The sequence below is a fragment of the Empidonax traillii genome, unplaced genomic scaffold, assembly GCF_003031625.1.
Source record: "Empidonax traillii isolate 1590-97213 ecotype Southwest subspecies unplaced genomic scaffold, ASM303162v1 scaffold77:size1270838, whole genome shotgun sequence".
NCBI classification, from domain to species: Eukaryota; Metazoa; Chordata; class Aves; order Passeriformes; family Tyrannidae; genus Empidonax; species Empidonax traillii.
In genome coordinates, this window is record NW_020955270.1 from 947,147 (window position 1) to 966,012 (window position 18,866).

General features: G+C 41.4%; 1 long non-coding RNA gene across 1 annotated transcript; it reads right to left on the minus strand.

Annotated features, from left to right (window-relative positions):
- Positions 1-15: 15 nt before the first annotated feature.
- LOC114056055 lies at positions 16-18,415 on the minus strand. Its single transcript, XR_003570897.1, has 3 exons — positions 18,046-18,415; positions 15,251-16,238; positions 16-296 (listed from the first exon to the last, which is right to left on the minus strand). It is a non-coding gene; the product is annotated as an uncharacterized LOC114056055 (long non-coding RNA).
- Positions 18,416-18,866: the final 451 nt, after the last annotated feature.

The window sequence follows — 18,866 nt, forward strand, 5'->3', positions numbered from 1 at the left end:
CTTGTCACTGTGCCTTGGAAATATCCCTGTGTGTTGAAGCCTTGCTGTAAAAAGTTCGTTGCCCCTCTGTTTCCTTCGCATGGTGGGTTTAATAAGCAGCTAATTCTGGAAGAGGACAGGAGAGCCAAAATCTGTGCCCCAGGCAACAGAAATGCTGCGCCTTAGTATCCCTGCAGTCACATGGCAGGACAATACAGGATTAAGTAACTGCAATGTCACGTTAACCCTCCTTTATTTAGATGAGCTTTCTTTAACGCCTTGAGCCTTCTCAAAATTTTGCCAGACGTCTCGTGTTCCTAAGCAGACAGATGAAGAAAGTAATTAAAATCTTTACATAACAGCCATACGCTTCACTGAATGACAGCCTCCCGCATACCATTTCACCAGTTTAACTCTGGCAGCACAGATGTGGAAGTCCTTACTCTAAATACACAAGCATCACTTACCTTTAAAGCAGCACATCACTATTTTCCTCTTTACTTTTCTTCTTTAAACTTGGAAAACAGGAGTTAATCAGCAACTGCTAATCCCATAGCCTGAGGGTGGTGAGCTGGGCACGAAAGCTCTGACACAGTGCAGAGCTGACCTCCCCTGCTCTCAGCCCGCAACACACCCGACTGATGAACACAGGAGATACCTGACTGCCAGGACAGATTCAGCCGACTGAGGGGGAGTGAATTAGACCAGTAACTCATTGCCTGGGGCTTAGGTAGACAGCTAAGGTGCCGCACTAGCAGAAAGCATGTGACATTGCCGGGTGGAGCTGCCCTCCACCCCCGCCTCCGCCGATCTCCTGTGTCAGCAAGACAAAGAGAGGTCAGAGGTACCACCTCAAGTGTCTGTCACTCTCTCTGCCACTTCTCTGAACCAGGAATGCTTCTTATATTCTGTTTGTTCTCCCTTTGGGGAAAGAATGATTTCTTGCAGGATTGCCTGAATTCTGACCCATGGTTGTTTTCTGCTTTAACCTGTTTCACATCACAATTGTAAAAATATTTTAGGTAATAAAAAATTCTTTATATGAAACTCAACTGTATTTCACAGTTTTTGTGGTGGACAGCACTCTAGCAGAGCAGGGCTTTTGAAAACCACTCATCTGCTGTAGACTGCCACAGCAATGCAGACATTAGAGAGGCAGAACTCTGTTCCCGTTCTGCTTGAGGATAACCATACCAGCACAGGCTGTGTCCATATAAAAAGTCTGGAAAACTCCATGAGCAATGTCATAGGTCCCATGTACCAACAATGAGCTATTATTTAGATATGTGTCTTTGGATGGGCAGTGGCATCCTCATCACCTTACCAAAGAATAGCTGTAACTTTTGGCTATACCACGAGCACTCCAGAATGGCAGGTGGGGGCAATTCTGGTCTTGCAAAAGGAGAAACACAGAACTACTAATGATGGTGGTGGTGGGGGAAAGCAACAAAACAAAACAACACAAAAAACCAAACGAACACCAACCAACCCCCCCCCAAAAAAAACCCAAAACCAACCAACCAAACAAAAAACCAAACAAAACCCCAAACCAAAACAAAACAACCAAAAATGCAGGAGGTTCTGAATATCTCAGTCTTATGAATACCAGCCTGTTCAACATCACAAGTCAGTCACCCAGCTAAATACCACCTTCTGAAAAAATTACCAAGGCCCGTGCAGTTACCTGGCTGTGCAAAAAAGGCTGCCTGTGTAAGAAGGATTCCTTCAAACAGATTTGTACAGACAAGCCCCTCCTGAACACATGCAGAGAAGGCTGTCCCAGTCCATGTGAATCACAGGAACCAACACACCACATGGGAATGCCAGAACCTTCTGCTCCTGCAGAAATTTCTGCTGGGGCTCAACATGCCCTTTTTTAGAGCACAGCCTACCATTAATTTTCAGGCTTGCCACTTAATTGTCAATCCTGCAACCTCCTGGCATCTGGCCAACTGGTGAGGCATTCCCTGTCTTTTGAGACGAGCTATTTCAGTATTCCTGGGGTTAGCAGAATATATGCCATCTATTTATGGCCTACATTCCTTCCTGTATTGTAAACCAGCAAAATCTATCCTGATATCACACAAAAGGGCACTGACTGTAAAAGAAATTTTAAGAGAGAAGGGAAAACAAGGAAATCAGAAGTGATCCAAATACATTGAAGGACAATAATTTAATTTTTTTTGCCAGTCTGGCTGACTGGTGACCTGAAGAACCTCAGGAGAACTTATTTGCCTAAATAATAACTTTAAAAACCAAACTAAACAATCAAAAGAAAACAAAACCAAACCCAAACCAAACAAAACCAAAACCACTACAAAAATCAACATGAGACAATGAACAAATGTATCAATCCATTAAGACCTGTGCTAGCCAAGACCGCTGTTGTTTAACCTCGTTTTCAAACTGGCATTCTAGTCCTATTTTAAGTGCTAAATACCCTCAGGCTTTAGCTGCAGGCTCAGTTTAAACCCTGCATCACAGCTCTATGGAATTTTGGAATGAAAGACAAAAGGAGCAAACCAAGAAAGAGACCACTTGGTATACAGACTTTGGTTCCTAAAATCCCATCTTGACAGACATATGGGACATATAAGTGGCTTGGTTTTAAGAAGCTTTGAATGGAGCATATGAAAACACACAAGCAGATAGACCAAGGCTCCAAGCACTGTGTTTTGCAAATTCATCTCTTTTATTAAGCCTGTCTTTCAGAGAGACAAAAAGCAGCTTGGAATGCTTAAATTGCTGCAGCTCCTATTATAGTGAATGTGAAAGAAGCCACACTGGAGGGTCTCCTACCACTCAAATCCTCAGGTTTTTATGAGGATGCCATTGGATATTGCAACACATTCACTGCAGTTCACTTTTCAGGCTCTCTGCTGTCTAGCCGGAGGAGATGAGGATTTTGAAGGTATTTCCCTAGAGTAGGGGATTAGCTCAATTTTTGTAAATTCCTTTGAAGAACAGCATGTCTCCTGCTTAGTACATTATATGCACCATGAGCCAACTCCAGAACAAAACTGAATTTAAAGTAGCAAGGATTTTTTTTTAATGTCATTTGCAGGAAAACTAATCCCCTTTTTTTAATCGTAGCTTTGAAAGTTCATCTGTTGCAAGCAAATACCAACAACCCAGTATACTCCTGTGTTTAGAAGACCTAGATCTATCTTTTATAAAAGACAGAACAAATTACAATACCTGTACCACAGACCACACATGACACAAAAGCTCTGCTGTGCCAGACACCGCAGGGTCCACTTTTCTGCTTTTGCTTCAGTAATATTGTGTGCATAGCTGTTGTGGCCAAAGGAAAGCAACATTTTTTAAGGTTTGCCCTGAGCATATTTTTTAATTTAAGTAAGAAGCACTCTGTCTTACTTCTGTGAATGCCAGAAAACAGAGTGCCTATAGAAAACACACCCCACAGCTTCATAGGAGTTGTTAAAAAAAACCCAAACAACAAAAAAACAACCTTTCGAAACACAAAATAGAGCACCGTTACAGGCTGAGTGGAGACCTTTATGTTCCCAGCTCAGGTGGGAAGAAATACTAACAGTGGAGAACCTCTAGAAAAAACATACTCTCTCTGCCCAGGGCCACATGCCACCCATTTCTGTACATCCCAGAATTACTGCAGTTAGCTGGTAAAGCACTCAGTTTGCCAGTTATTGTTTGATGAAAACCAGACATGATAAACATTATTCTTTTCAACTTCCTGCTGTGCCTGGGAACACTCTGATAGCAGCCACAGCGATGCCCCTGGGCTGGCAGGTGACCAAGGCATCGCTGCTGTTCCTGTTCTGCTGTGCTGGACAGGTTGGAACTCCAGTGGGAACTCGAGCTGAAGGGACTGTGACCTGCAGTTGAGTCCAGGTGCATCTTCAAAGCATCTGTGGCTGTGGTTATGACTGTGCCACAGCAAGTACACCTCTGAAGGGATTATGGTGCATTTCAAAGCCACTGTGGCTGTGGATAAGTCTCTCCCTGAGGAGACTGTGGCTCAGAGATAAAGCTCCACTCCAAGCAGGTATAATCCTAAGGGACTGCAGTCTGTGAGTAAATCCAAGCTGGAGCAGGGGCAAGGGGAGCACTTCATTTCAATGTTAAACCATGACATGTTTGCCTTAATCATCTAGAGGATCTTTTCCAACCTAAATGATTCCATCATTCTCAGCCTCACAAATATTCTTGCCTAAGACACGGCATTGTTTTTCCACATATGGAACACTAACATATGCAGCAGTCCTGGCTGAAATAGAACATAAACACCTTCAGTGGTTTCTGTGCGAAACTTTGTTTGATGGCCACAGCACCAAGAAGGGAAGCGGGAAGAGAAAACAAAGAGCTGCACTGTACTGACTCCTTCACCACAACGAAACGTCTGTTGTACACACTGTTATCAAACCAAGAAAAAAACAATCCTGGCATGAAAAGGAAAAAACGGCCAAAAAAACCCCCCTCCACATTAGAACACACTAACTCTTGCCCACAACTTAATTCTACAATTGTAACTTAGAGGAGAAAACAATGGACTTTGCAACCTATTTAGAAGTTTAATAAGCCTGAGCCCTGCATACTGCAGCAGGATACATGTGGGTGCTTCCTCAAATGTCTCTCCCTGTGCACCAGAAAGACTGAAACCCTCATCTTTTGGGTTGATCCCACACTTGTTCTGGGAGGGACACCTAAAGACACAGTTATTTCGCTGATGGTACCTGATGGATCTCTCAAGGATTCTACCTGATCAGCATATTTCCAGAGCTGCTGACGGAACACAGGCAGGAGCATGAAAAGCACCACTCAGCACAGGTCACTGTAGAAGAAAACTATAGATCCAAGCAAGTTCTCATGTTCATTTAGTCCAACTTCCTTCCTGCCAAAATCAGAGATAAGAGATAGAGGAAAAACCCACTGGTGTGCCCTAATCTGTGATCCAGCCCATAGAGATCTTTCTGTGATCTTTAGGCAGTGACTGGCTGTGTTCTAGGGAATGTTCCGGCCTGACTCACAAGACCCACCAGGGACTGACAGGCAGTTCATGCCACACTGATATCAGGGTGCAGCACAGACTCACCTTTCCGTCTCTCCAAGGGTTATCTGCTGACTGGTTGGAATAAGCTCTCGGATGAGAGATGCAGGAAGGATGCACAGAGCCCTCAACACAGAGCTCATGTAACCCCCACCAACACAGGCTGGGTGCAGCCACAGTCTGCAGAGTGCTTAGGGTTTATGGAAAAGAAAATCAATGCATAACAATCAACACAACAGAAACAATACTAAACTAATACTTCTGAAGTAGAAACTAAAATGAGGGGGGAAAAAAAATCCCTTTCATCCTTTCACAGCACTGCTGATAAAAACAGCTAGAAAGAGAATTAAAATTAATTAATCTGTCTTTGAATTGTGCAGAAAATTGCATTAAAAGCAAAGACTAAAAAAGAATTTATTAGCGGAGCCCATTGATTTTCCAGGTCTTTGAAATACATGGGAGGGATTAATCTGAAGTCTGACCATATTTTGAAATTAAATTTACCCTTTCAAAACTTTAACCTGGCCAGTCTATTTTATTTCCTTCCCTGAGGTATAATGCAAATTGGTCAATTTGCCTTGAAACTGATAAGGATAAAATCAATTTCCACAAAACACATATTCAGAGTCAACAGAGATGCATCTAATACAGTTATTTCATTAAAAATTATTTTGACACACAGGTTTTCAGTGAAAATAAAACAAATCCTATGGAAAAAGCAAACTGTAGTACAAGAAGTAAGAAATAGGCAATACTTTAAGTCCCACTGAAATCACAGAAAAATCAGTCTTTACTCATATCAAGAAAATTATTGTATATTTAGGCAGATATGCATTGCTAGGTAGGTGGCCTGCAATAAAATCACCCTCCCATTATTTGCAAGGAAGAGAAACTTAAAATGTATTTCCATACAAGGAAATCAGAACACGTTCTGTCTTGGATTGCCTATCACAGTTTTCTTTCACTACTCCTCATTTACTTATTAGATGGACCCTAGCAAATAGAAACAACATTACCTCTTACAGGGTAATCAAGTTTATCACTCTATATGCACTCCTCAAAAGTACTGAGAACTAAAAGGTTAAGTACTTATAAGGTGATTTTTCAGTGTATCTGGGCAGAAGATAAGCAGTTGATATTATTCTCCAGGGAGCAATTTGAAAATATATAAATCCTGCACTGAACTTTGAAATGTACTTTATACTTACTGGAATTTCCATTTTTTTCAGAGTAATGTCTAGACACTTGAGATTTATTCTGAATCAGTATTAACAAGCTATTGAGCCTCACTAAAAGAAAACATAGATGTAGAAACAGAATACCCTTATAAAAGTGGCAGGAGAGTAGCATCTGTAAACCCAATCACTGTCTGCTTGGTTTTACAAATGCTTAAGAATTACCCCCTGAAAGTGTTGTTGTAACTGCTCTGTCCTTGCCAGTTTTAAATGTCCCAAAGTGACTGCAGTTCTGAAAAGTTTAAGAACATGTAGAGAAAAAAAGTCCAGATAGAAAAACAGGTATTTGTACTTTCTATCTGACATTAGATTGGAAATCTCTAGAATCCATCAGAAAACATCGCTGAAATGGAAAAAAATCCCAGACATATTTCTCTAGCAGTATAGGAGCATGCCACCACCTTAGAATGAAGGGATCCCCTCCCCATGCAGACCCACCTGCTTCTCACACCAGCTCCTGGCTCTGGAGTTCTATTTGGATACCACATGCTGAAAAACCTCTGCACTGGGTAGTGCCCTCCTACCAGGTTTGCCATTCCTACATCTCCCCCAAGCTCTGCAGGCACAGAGCCATGCAGGGAATAAGCATAAGCTCAGCAGCATTGCGGAAGGTTCAACTAACCTCTGGAAACTGCTTAATGCACAGCAAATCTTCGAGACAGGGCAAGAAGCTTAGCAGGAAGAAATCTATTTGACATCCTGCAGGTCATAAGTTACTAATCTCTGCATATCAAAGAAACCTTGCTCACTAAAGATTCCTTTTCCACTGGATTAAGAACAGGAGTGAAATTAGGACAGGTGTTTTTGAAACTGAGATCTAGAGAAAAAGTGCAATGTCAGCAAGAAATATTCAAGACAGCTTCTTGAAAATTCAGCTGTTCTCTCAGCTTAATCTGCTGTGGTGCACAGTAAGGATCCCAAGTGAGGGATATTAACCCAAAGAAGATGGAGCACACCTCTAGATTTTACTCTTCTTTTGTGACTTTGGCTTTAGTATTGCCGCTAAATGCTTCACATGCAATCCTAGGCTTCTTTTAGAAGCCTTTTTTTTTTCTCCCCCTTAAACTTGTCTGGTTTTGGAGCACTAAAAAGTTCATAATACTATCTCTCAAACCAAATGTTCGAATCAGTGTGTGCTGAGGAGGCTGTGTCCCAAAAAGTTTAAGCAGCTGCCTTGTTATGCTGCAAGGATCAGCAGAGAAGCCAGTGTTTGAGGTCAGGGAAGGCTGCCAGTGTTTGAGACCAAGACCCTTCTGACTGGGAAAGTGCAGAAAAGGAACACTACAGAGGACCAAGAAGTACACGTCTTGCTATTGATTCACTGAAAGGCAGAGTCAGGCAAAAAACCTGCTACATCTCAAATCCCTAAAAACCATGCTACTTTTCATATCACATTTGAACAACAAAAGCTTTCCTGACTTGAGCGAATATTAATGTTAATGCATTTGGCTAGTATTTAATTTCATTAGGTAATCTTATTGGCATTTGTTCGGTACCTGTCCTTGGACTCAGACTATTATTATTGTTATTGTTATTATTACAATTATTGTCAAAATGAAGATAAACAGTGTTCCACTAGAAAGAACAGTGCAAATCTGAGTATCCGGCAGCATTAGGAAGCCCATCATTGTTCTTTCCACTTTACTTTTTCTAATTAAATCAACTGGAAAGGGAACTGTTTTTCCAAAGATTTTTGGAACAGCTAAATATATATCATATGGCATGAACTGCCATACAAAAGATCATAATGCTTACCACACAGAAGACCACAAAACATCTCAAAAGCTAAGACAGCTGATATTTTGTTAAAATGTTAATGAGCAACACATGCAATGTTCAAGTTTAGGGACCAGGTTTTGTTAAATTTGAAAAATGGAAATTAAGAGTAAGTCCATAACATTACATGTAACTCTGTTCTTACATATAACTCTATGTTATTACACAGATACGAATTACATTCCGTGATTTCAGGAAGCGTAGGTTCACTACAGAAGAAAAAAGCAAATATACACTGAAGTGCAGCATAAACAAATTTTCAAACATATTTAAACCATAATCTTCCCTGCAAGGATCCACTCCCCCGATGCAGTTCCATTACAGTCACCATTCACACAATACGATCCAAAATACCAAGTTTATTTAAAAGTGTATAGATAAGAAACTCCAGTTCCTCACCTTCCCTCTATTTTCTCCTTGAAGAAATCTGCAGGAGAATTTCATATGAGAATCCAGAAATGCATCTGAGACTAGAGACATGCAGAAGAGTTTATAAGCTATTCCTACTAGACTAAAGTTCTGAAATAGCAATCTATTTTTAAATGGATGACAATGTAATGCTGCTAGCAGTTCATTCACTGACTAATCTGTCCTGGATTTGCTTAATGCTCTACCCCTTTCCACCAGCCTTCTATCAGCTCAAGAAAGAGTAGCTGCCCGAGGGAAGCAAAACTTAATGAAAGGGGGAAAATCCAGTTTTATTTTACTTTGTAAAATGAGGGGAAAAACCAATAGGAAAACAATCAGAGGAACTAGTTAATAATTAGTGTTTAGGAAAAAAAGAGAAAGGAAAGAGAAAGAAAATGGAGAGAGTAAAAAAATTGTAAGAGTCTGTACTACTTTAATGGTGATAAATTGCTTGAGCACAACATATTTTTTTCCATTTATTATTATAATTAAACTATAAAACCTGTTGGATGGGAGTTTTTTCAAGACACTTACGAATGAAACTGCTGTTTAAGTAGTATGCACATCAAATTATATACCAGCAAGAAAGCATGCTGAGAAAAAAATATGACTTTAAAACCACAATGATACTTTGGTGTACTACAAAAGGCAACACACAGTGTCACTGGTGGTTCACGTGACATGTGCATTTAAAAACATAGTCATAAGACCTGCTAAGGTTTCTAGGACAGCTTTTGAGAATAGAGGAAAATGGGAAAAAGAGATGCAGAGGAAGGGCCTGACCTGTTCAGCTCTTCCAGCTAAGCAGGCTAACACCATGAGGCCAGCAAGATAAAATAAGACACGAAATGCTTAACACTGCCCTGAAATCTGAACAAAGTGCAGCTGGCAATCCAGAAGGTTATATGCTCTCAGGACAAACTCTGACTTGTCAGGTGCTGGGCAGGATGTCAGTCTGGGCACAGTCAGAGCCTCTGGCAGTAAAATGCCAAGTTCTAACCCCTTCTCAAGAAAGGGCACCCTTCCACATCCCTGATTATCAAAAAAATGCATCATGAAGAACTGTAGAGTCAAAACCAAAACCTTTTATACTCTTCACAGCCATTTACAAATGACAATACATTGTTTTAGCACTACAGAGTGACAGCAGAAGTCATGTCTGGGAATGAAGACATCTGCAGTATTTGCAGTAACAGCTTTATTTTCAGGTAAGAGGGGACATTTGACTTGTTTGATCTCCTATACCCTCTATCTAGCAAAAAAAGTTCCATTAAGAGTCTGAAACCTCTCAGAAAGCAGTCTCACAATCAGCTACTGAAGAGGTGTATTTGAAGAAATTCTCCATCAAGCATCTCAGAGTAGACATAACACTGCCTTTGATCTTGCCTGGTGATGTATCATGTGTGAACGCAGTCAACACTGCCTCGAGCTAGAACTGCCTGTTTTGCTGGCATTTAGCTTTTCAGCCTCTAACACAAAGATTAACAGCTTCTTCTGGTTCCTCCAAAGGTCTCTGACTGACCCTTGAGGGACAATATTTACTCTCCTGTCTCTCCATGGCAGCAGCATTTCTCAGTGCCACAGCACCAGCTGAGAGAGAAAAAGAAAGAAAATGCATGTCTCTTGCATCCTCTTCATATAATTAGTACTTAACCCAGCTAATCACACCACTTAATCTGGTGACACCATGCAGAGTTTAACAGGACTTGAAAGCGATTTTTCTCATAACCTCTAACTCACAGGGCTGGCATCATTTGGTTTTCTGGATCAAAGAACTTCATACATTTCTGTCTCTTGTTTTAAACGTGGGGTTACCCCTAACCACTCAAAAGGCAAGGATACAGGTATTTACCTCAGTGACCATATACTCGAAAAACAGAGAACCATTAATTTGAAAGCCTGTTCCCATTTCAAAGCCAGCATCAAGCTGACATCCTGCACCCCCTGCAGTCTCCAGATAGAAATCCACAATTTTTCATAGGCATGATACAGACCTGAACATATACACCATTTGCGTGCAAAGTTAAATCAAAAGCCAAGGAAAAAGACAACTTCTCCTTGCTGTGCTCTCTTCTTGTTAATGAAAATGAAATGAGATGTGAACATAGACTAACTTATTGTTCACTTTAGGCAATGCCACAACTCCTGCTTACTACCCCGATGAGGATACTCCTAGTATTCCGTTAAAGTGTTTTACATATTTTTCCATTGTAACAAAAAACGCACAAAAATTACAGCTTGTATGTACAGTTCACTTTACAGAAGTAAACAGGTTAAGCCAGCAGCTTTAATGAGTTGTTACTTTATGCCCAAGACAATCACACAAAAATGACCACAAAGTTTCATAAGTTGTTGGAATTGAACTTGAAAGATTGCTAAAGGACCAAGACTGCTAGTGTCATGGATGAAATGAAAACAACGGAATTTCATTTCTGATGAAGAAGGAATCTGTTCACCTTTCCTATTTTAGTACCAACAATAGACCTTCTCATCATGTAAAGGAGTCTTAACATTTACTAATTCTGAATTTCTTATTACAGCACTGAATTTAAGACTGGATTCTGAGCTTTGAAAAGTTCTGCAGTACTGCTGAATCAGATTAAAAAAAAATTATACTGGGACTTCTCTTATGGCCTGATGAAGCTGCGTTCTCTTCCTTCAGCCCATATGAGAATTCCAGTTCACCAAAAGTGAACTGCCATTGCTAAAGCTGCCAAACTTAGGGAGTCTTCACAATGTACTTCTGAAGCACAAAATTTCTGTGGAACTGTACTGCACCTTATTGTCATCTCAGTATCTACCAAGTGAAGCTCGGGTCCTTGGTGGAAAAAGACTCTAATATAAGCAAGGAATTGATTCTCATTTTGATGCTGTAGCAGTCAGGATCCTCTGTAGCATTTTGTGTAGACTACCAGCCACAACATCAAGACCACTCCTGAGTCGGCAGGACTTCAAAGCCCAGGCTCCTTTACTGAATGCATTCACCAAATTTTCTCAGCATTTTTCTTTGCATTTGTAGATAATTACATTTGTTTCTAAGGTGACCTGAACAGTAACATCAAATGAGAAGGCGGCCTTTCTCACTGTGTGGACACACCTGAAAGAGACGTGTGCTCCTTCAATGGAACTAGGGAAACGAAAGCAGGGTCAGAGAAAAGTATGTAACCTCAAGGGTTCTCACTCAACCTTTTTCCCCATGTACTACAGTGCTAATTCCACATTTCTATTTTACATCTTTCTCATCCCACACTCAATTATATCTTACAGTGTACCTATCACACAGATACATACGTGGACAGATAGCCACCACAGACTCACATGTGCAATATCCAAGGAAAACTTGTCAGAGAACTGGGGGTGGCTGCAATTCCTCTTCCCACACTGGCTCTGGCTGCAACCAAAACATCCACTGCTGTTATCACCGGCTTTTCCCTCCCAACAGGCTGCCAATGGTTGTTCCTCACCTGCCTGAAGAGAGCAAAGCATAGAGTGGAGGTCAATGGAAACAGCTTCTCCCATTCACTCCTAGATGCTGCAAGTCAACAGGTCCAGCAATTTCCAATTAAATGTCACTATCAAGGTGGGCAGCCCAGTGCAATACAACACATTCAAAATCATTTAGCATACTCGTCCAGCCACATAAAGCTTTTATTATTAAGCAGTTCTCAGATCAGACTGGACAGAGAAAAAATAACTGATTAGAAAACAAGGATACTGCCAAGATACGATACTGCCAAGACAGGATACTGCCAAGACAGGCTCTTCTCTGAAGGAAACAATTTCTGAAACATCCTATTTGTACAGGAAGCTACATTCTTATGGTGAGTTACTGATGTGTTGGCTCCACTTTTCAGTTTCATTGATCCCAGTGTCTTTTCCCTATGAATAGCCCAAGAGTCGATGTCCTGAAACAGTGTCTTTTTCAGTAAAGGTCCTGTATTGCCCCATATGTTGGTTATGTGGAGGTGATAAAGGCTACTCAGTTTAAGAATGTGAAGTTATTCCACATCTGGAATAAAACAACTTCCATATATTTGTAAACAAAACAAACTGTCGTGGTTTTGCCCAGTCGGTCAGCCCTTGGGGCTGAGAATTGTTTTGTCTAGGTGAATTTCCGGACAAGAAGCCAATTAAAACTCTCAGTAACGCGTTTGCTGATTACATCTTTAAGAAAACAGAAAAGAAGATGGATTGCACAATTGAAATTAGGGGCAGCAGCCATGTAGAACAGCAGGCCCGAGGAGGGCTGCCACAAAATAGCGTCATGCTTGGAGCACCTACTCAGATTTTGGTGGTGTATTTGAATCCTAAGCCCTGAAGAAGGGTTTCACATGCAGTCTTTCCATGTACAAATGAATATTATCACTGTTCAATTATCCTACAGGCCTGCCTTAAAAAACTCCTAAGTGCAATTAAAGCAAATTTTTAGAAGGTTGGAGAGAGGACAATTCACTGACTGTGATGCAGATGCACACTAAATTTATGCATGAAACTGTCACCCCCTCATGTGAAGAAAAGTTTAAAAATATTTTCTCAACATGATGTTGGCTTTATGGGCACAGCTCTGTGCAAGACACTCAAATAATGTGATGTTTAGCAGGAATTAAGCCTCAGTCACAATGAGTTTGTTCTGCTAAGTACAGAAGTTTTGGCAACACCAATCTCCTATATATATTCCTATATATATTCCTATATATATTCCTATATATATTCCTATATATATTCCTATATATATTCAATATACTTTGCTTAATGACTACATATTCATGTCATCTGCTGGGCTAGTTTCCAGGTATTTCTTAACTTCAATCTTTGATTTTTTTACCAAACATGTTCTCAGGCGGTCATGGAATCCCAGGTCACCAGAGACCAGCAAATAGGATGATATAATCCACATCTGGGAAAAAGGCCAAATCCAGCTCTTACTGGTGCTCCTACTCTTTGATTCTGAAGGGAAACCTGCATTTTATTTTTCTCTACTTAGCGAGATACCAGCTGTTTCAAGTGATATCAAGAAACCAAAAGGAGTTTGGTACAGAAAAAAGCACAAGGGATTAAAAAAACCCCAAACAAAACCCTAAGGAAGAATAAGCAAGAAGGCATTGAAATAAAATCTTTACAAATCTTCATTACTTATGCAAAAAGTTGTCAATCTTAATTACAAACTGCTGTCAAAAGAAATTTCTGCCAAATTGAGCTGATTACACTTCAAATTAAGATAAAAATTATTCATTGATATGCTGTGGAAGCTGACACTTTGCATTAGTACTATTTCTGAAAAGCTGACATCCCTGGCTAAACATCTCAAATCCCTGTGCCTCTCTGGCATGCTGCTTGGTAGCTCAAAAAGGCCTGTGCACTGCTGAGAGAAAGTCAAGAAAGACTTCCATTTAAATGCTAATGAAAACGTGCCACTGGAAACTAAACACTGATTACTCATCTTAAATGTTGTATTTACTGAAGCTGGTAAGTGATCAGCTCTCCTTCGGTGCCATAATGCTATGCTTGGCCAGAGAAGTGGAACTTTATTTAACAGCAGAGCCCAAGGCTCAGTTCAACAGATAATTCTTATGCCTCCTGATTACTGGACCAGACTTGGGCATAATGTGAAAGAGACTCTTCAACTTGAGATCTGCAAAACCAAACGAGGATTCTGAGGAATACATAACCAATGAAAAAAACCCTCAAATTTACACTGCTCTGTCGTGCGTAAAAAGGAAACAAAAAATGAGAAGCACTTGTAGATTCTCCTTCTATAATTATTAGTGTAGTTTCATGCTGCCCCTCTCAGCCCACAGTTGTTGCATGGTGGCCTGGCAGGGCAGAGAAGACAACCGCCAGTGCAATCAACTCCTGCAGGACTAAGAAAAGCTGATTTTTTCAACTGTGCTTTAAGGAAAACTGCATTATCTACAGGCCTGCTGTGCAGGACAGGGCTGGTATTTTACACAAACACAGCCCTTCAAAGAGGCCTGAGTGAACTGAGCCTGGTTACCTTGACTTCATGAAACCTTTCACAAACACTGAAGTTCACAAATACATTTCAGGAAACTAAACGAAAAGCTATGGAAGTAATAATTGCAAATACTAATGGACATAATATGGAAATAATAATTGCAAAATAATAAAATATACTAATTACAAAATAATGAAGAGGGTTCAAGTCACACCAGGAGTAGTTGTCTTGAATTGTTCAATGCCAGATGAGTTTTCAAGCACACTCTAACTGCCTTGCAGGGAATACTCATGTTTCTTAACTTCCTTTCAGATTATATACCTCCTTATTTTGCAACAAGAGCTTTAAAGGTCATGATAGCATCAGCATGCATTGCTGCACAGGGTAATAATCAGGTTCTCTTAATGAGGAACTATAGAGACCTTAAACTTCTGATATAATTTCTAAAACATAAATGACATAATAATTCAGACTGAGAAAAATTACATTAATTATAAATACCTGAAGAATATGGGATGTGGGACACTGAGCCAAGTTGTACATTGCTATTACAGCAGCAAATTATTCCATGGTTTAACACTATGCCTTTCCTAGAAAACTGAACATGGATTGGCAGGACTCCGGGTGCTACTTTAGGAGAAGTGAATGGACACTATTTAAACCAGCTGTTATCTATCTGCTCAGTATTGATGATCTAATTTGGAAATGGGATTAAACTGCACGCACAGATTAATACACTGCTATGCAGCTGCACAGATTTATGATTGTCATGACAACCAGCAGAAAATGTATCCCAATAACCCTCTACGAGAAGATCTGTGTCCATGCAGCATTATGAAGGTTTATCACTAGCACAGACATACTTACAATTATTTCACTACAGATACTGAGACTGGTATAATCTCTAACCCTCTCTGCATCTTAAAATACCAACTCACAACCAAAGAGAGGCTCATCTTATGAATGAATGCTGAAAGCAATGAAAATCCTTGGAAGCTGCTGGAAATGTGTAATTTTTGAGAAAATATTAGTGTTTTCCAAGTAATTTTCCATGGTTCCAAGTGTGCAAAGTTGTATTTATTTTACAAACAAAACAAAGTCAGTATTATCCCTATACTTCCCACATTAGGCATATTTCAAGCAAGAGATACACTGATTTCTATTTTGGAGTTATCTTTCTTGCTAATTTGTTTTCCCTGCAATAAGAAGAGTCTCTGGTTTTATGCTTCAGGAGAGAAAGTCAGAAAGCTGGAGAGTGTTTTCAGTTCCATTACTGCCAGCTTGCAGAATTATTTAGTCTGTGTAATCATAAAAAATACAGAAAATTAAAAAGGAGAAAATAAAAGCCATTTACGTACTTTACAGGAAGAGTCAGAGGCTGTGCTAAAAAATATTTGCCAAGTGTCCTAAAAGAGAGCTGTCTATGCATGAAGGATTACTTCTTTTCCAAACACAAGGAAGAGCCATGCTGGAGATTTTTTCTGTGTTAGCCAAGAATTTCAAAAGTTGAAGTTTATTTCCCAGCTTACAGTAAAAATCAGGAAAAGAAGCAAACATGCCCCTCTTCCAGGGCTCTGGAATAACACTGGAGGCTACAACTGGCCATGAAAAAGTTGTGTGGTGTTTGCAGATGGAAGGAGTTAATCTTGCTAAGAGCACCTTTTGAACATGTATCTTACAACCACCTCAGTCACATGTGCTTCCCCAGGCAAAGCTCTACAGCTACCACGATGCCATGTCTGTTTGGGTAAGTGCTGTGTATCTCGTGGAGCAGGAACTTGCAGTGGCTCCATTCCATGGAGCATCTCATTTCCTCAGTGATGAAGTCCAGAAAATCCTGGCCATGAAGTTCAACCTACAGGAACCAAAGAAAAATCCTTTTTAGCAAAGGGCTAATAGATCAGTTTATTGCAACGTGGAGGCAGTATGAACAACCAAATATTTTCCAGTGCAACTTAACTGCCTTCAAAACAGAATCAGTATATCAGATGTATTATAATGAATTATTTACACTTGCAATAGTGCAAATCCTGTCTTAGTTTATAAAATCAGTTTTTTCATCTGGTAAAGCTATGGACTCCACAACTGGACAATATTTTTTAAAATATCCCAAAAGGTGTGATTTAAAAAAAAAAACCTTCAGAAAATATTCCAAAGAAGCAATTTTTAAGAATAGGAATATTGGCATTTTCAGGCGTCTTTATTTTCTAGTTCCCACACAGACCTACTATCTATCTATCTATCTATCTATCTATCTATCTATCTATCTATCTATCTATCTATCTATCTGTTTGTCTATGTAATCCATCCTGAAGTCCTTGCCTCTCATTGTGGGATAAGATACTACTTAAAAAAGAAGTATCAGTTAAACTAAAGGCACTAGAAGATGGACGATAATATTTAAGTGGACAGGAAAAATAAACTCCATCAAAGTATTTGCTTTGATGGAGTTTATTTACCATCATGAGATCGCTCAGCTCCTAGAACTGCTATAGATCTGAGAAAATATTTAAAAAGTAATTAAATAGTGCAAGAAAAAATAACATATATATAATTTATGACCTTTTTGGATAGACTCATACATTTTAAATTCAGGTACCTGACGTTCTGGAGCTACATGGAAAGGTTATCTAAGGAATAACAAACCAACCAGAAAACACAGCAGTGTGTCTCCGCGCCCTCCGTGGAGTCACGTGTTTCGCAGGTCAAACACAGGATGGGATTTCTTCGAATGAAAGTATTTTTTGCCTCAGGCTTCCTTTAGTTCTAAGTGTAAGAGGGCGTCAGACAAGACACGCGTTTGTCTCAAAGAACCTGCATTTAAGTAGCAAATGGAACCCACTCCCCGTCCCGGGGGGCTCATACCGACGTACAGCCTCATGTTGCTCCGAGGGTTTTGAAAAAAGCTCAGCCTCAGGAAAATGCGGAATGCTGCACCACTAAGCCCACTGGGAAATGCCAGAATCACGGAATCGTTAGGGTTGGAAGGGACCTCTGGAGACCATCCAGTCCAAAGCCCCTGCCAAGGACGGGTCACCTGGAACAGGTGACACGGGAACGCGTCCAGGTGGGTTTGGAATGTTTCTGTGATTCCTTTTCGCCAGAATACTTACAATCCAACTCACAAACTAGAACAGCAGCGACGAGGTACTACGGAAATTATCAGTAATACCTCCCGCAGCGGCATTTTAGCAGATGCTCGAGAGGGGCTCCGTTCGCCTGCACGCAGCCCCCCAGCGCCCAGTGCCCAGGCCGGCTGGGCTCCCTGGCGAGGGCAGCGAGGGTACTCGAAGGCCGGCTGCCTCCCGCCGCCTCCATCCCCGGCTCCGCCGGGCCCCGCCGCTCCGGTCCTTCCTCTCCCGGGATCCCGATCCCGGGAAGCAGCGCCGCCGCAGCCCCCCGGCCCTTTCCCGCCGCCCGCCATTTCCTCCCCTCAGGCGTCAGCGCCATTTCCCCGCCTCCTGACACCGCTCCTCTCGCTGCCCTCGGGAGAGACACCCGGCACCCGGGAGCCTCCAAGCCCCAGACAGCTCCGGCCCCAGGCGACGGTGACCAGCGCCCCGCTCCCCACTGACACGCCCAGGCCGTCCTGCCCGCTCCCTCCACCCCCGCATCCCGGGAGCTACAGCTGCTCCCCCTTCCCGGTTCCAGTTTTAACTTACAGACAGGTGTAGTTCCAAGGTACAGCTCCCAGGACTCGCGTCACACAGGGCTCCGGGGACCTACAGTGCGTGCGCGTTTAGGGGGAAGAACTCTTCCAATACTGCATAGGGAATATGGAGTTCAGAGAGGTCTGTATCTATACAGACATTGGGGGCAGAGAGGGAATGGCAAGGTGGCTTTTCCAGAGGTTCCACTCCCCCATCAACCTTCCCTCCTTCAGGATCAGCTGGTGCAGCAAGGAGGCACAAATGGGATGCTCACGGATGGGAGCATTTTGGGCTTCAGTCATATGGGAAGGGAATTACAGGGAAGGGGGAAAGGCTCTCAAGCAGAGCTTCTGCTTGAGGGGAGCCTTTCTCCCTGTCCCTCCGAGGGAAGAGGGGACTAGTAAAGGTCCCACCATACTCCCACCCAGGCTCATCGGGAATCTGGAGGGGGCACCAGTGGGCACACCACCAGAGCATGGTTTCTCTCCTACCAAATTCACAAACTGTTGTTGGAAAGGGGAGATCAAACTGAGCTAAGAAATAGCCCAGCTTACCAAACCACTTGCCTTGTTAGCGATACCAAGAAACTGCTCAGTTGATACTGGAGTTAAATTACCTAACAATAGGTTTCACTGGTCAGACACACAGACAGATCCTTCCAGAGAGACTGACTTTGTCTATAGGCATAAATACCTCCAAAATTTCAGCATTATGCAGCTAAGCAAGGAGGCCTGTCCCCTCCATGTTATCAAAAGACGATTTGGCTTTATATTTATATTTGGCTGCTTATCAGAAGCCAAGTATAATACGGGCAGATGGAGCTCATTAGCCCT